The sequence below is a fragment of the Chiloscyllium plagiosum genome, unplaced genomic scaffold (assembly GCF_037043375.1).
Source record: "Chiloscyllium plagiosum isolate Xiang-an unplaced genomic scaffold, Cpla_swu_hap1 HiC_scaffold_33, whole genome shotgun sequence".
NCBI classification, from domain to species: Eukaryota; Metazoa; Chordata; class Chondrichthyes; order Orectolobiformes; family Hemiscylliidae; genus Chiloscyllium; species Chiloscyllium plagiosum.
This window is the reverse complement of record NW_028270171.1, coordinates 18,333,695-18,335,228: the sequence shown is the minus strand read 5'-3', so window position 1 is coordinate 18,335,228 and position 1,534 is coordinate 18,333,695.

Genomic DNA, 1,534 nt, shown 5'->3' with positions numbered 1-1,534 from the left:
GCACAGGAGGTTGTGAGAGGTGACCGTGTAGAGGTTTGTAAAACCATGAGGGCATAGATAAAATGAAAAAAGTCTTTTTCTTAGGATGAAGGAGTTCAAAACTAGGAGCTATATTTTTAAGGTGAGAATGAAAGATTTTAAGAGCTGTTTGGATAAGTACATGAATAGAAAAGGTATGGAGGGATATGCGCCAAACACAGGCAAGTAGGACTAGTTTGGTTTGGGAACATGGTTGGCATGAAACAATTGGACTGAAAAGTCTGTTTCCATGCTGTATGATTCTATGACTCCATAACAAAGACAACAGGATTCTCCAATGTTCTCTTCCAAGACAGTATCCTGACTAATTCCAAATCTTGGAACTCCACATTTAACAGCTCGATGTGCAGCCTGAGGTGAGCAATATATAAAGGAGCCTTGACATTGATGCCTGCACATGCAAGAATGAATAGAAGAAATAGCTCTTAAATTGGGAGCCAGCGTAATAGTGGAGTTAACAAGCAAGGGGCGATTTGCCATGAGAACTGTTGTGGAAATACTCGGTAGTTTGGGAAGGATCATAATAGTCTCAAAGTTTAGCTCAATTTCTCTTGCTGCAGATGCTGCCACAGCTGTTGAGTATTTTTTGCATTTTCTGTTTTTATTTCAACATTTTAGCATCAGCAACACCCTCTTATTTTAAGACAAGTGAATCGCTAGAAGACTTTAAGGGCAGTTGGGGAAATTGGGAGGGCAAAAAGGGGGCATGAGATAGCTTTGGCAAAGAGATTTAAAGAGAATCCAAAGAGATTTTATACAGTTAATGGTAGGGCCCTGGGGAGTGTTGCCAAGTAAAGAGACCTAGGCGTACAGGTGCGTAGTTCCTTGAACGTTGAGTCGCAAGTAGACAGGGTGGTGAATAAGGCATTTAGCACACTTGCTCTCATTGAGTAGGGGATGTTATGACTCAGGTGTACAGGACATTGGTGAAGGATTGGTGATTACAAAGATGTTGAGAGGTTTGAGTTATAGGGAGAGGCTGAAAGGGCTGGGGCTTCTTTCCTGCAGCGTTGGAGACTGAAGGGTGACTTTACAGAGTTTTATAAAATTGTGAGGGCACTAATATAATGTATAGTCAAGGTTTTTGTTCTGGGTTGCGGGCATAGCTTTAAGGTGAGAAGGGAAAGATTTAAAAAAGATCTCAGGGATAACGTTTTCACACAGAGAGTGGTACGCTTTTGGAATAAGCTGCCAGAGGAAGTGGTGGAGACTGGTACAATTATGACATTTAAAAGGTGTCTGGATGGGTATTTGAATAGGGAGGGTTTAGAGGGATATGGACCAAATGGTGGCAAATGAGACTAAGTCAAATTGGGATGCCTGGTAGGTGTAAGGGGTTTAACACCATCTGTAATTGGTCTGCCCATCTGACCAACCCATCAATATCTTCCTGTAATCTGCAACCATCTTCTTCCTATTAACCACTTTACCAATTTTGGAGTCATCTGCATATAACAAACAGTAAAGCTCCCAGTAATGATCCTTGTGGTACAAC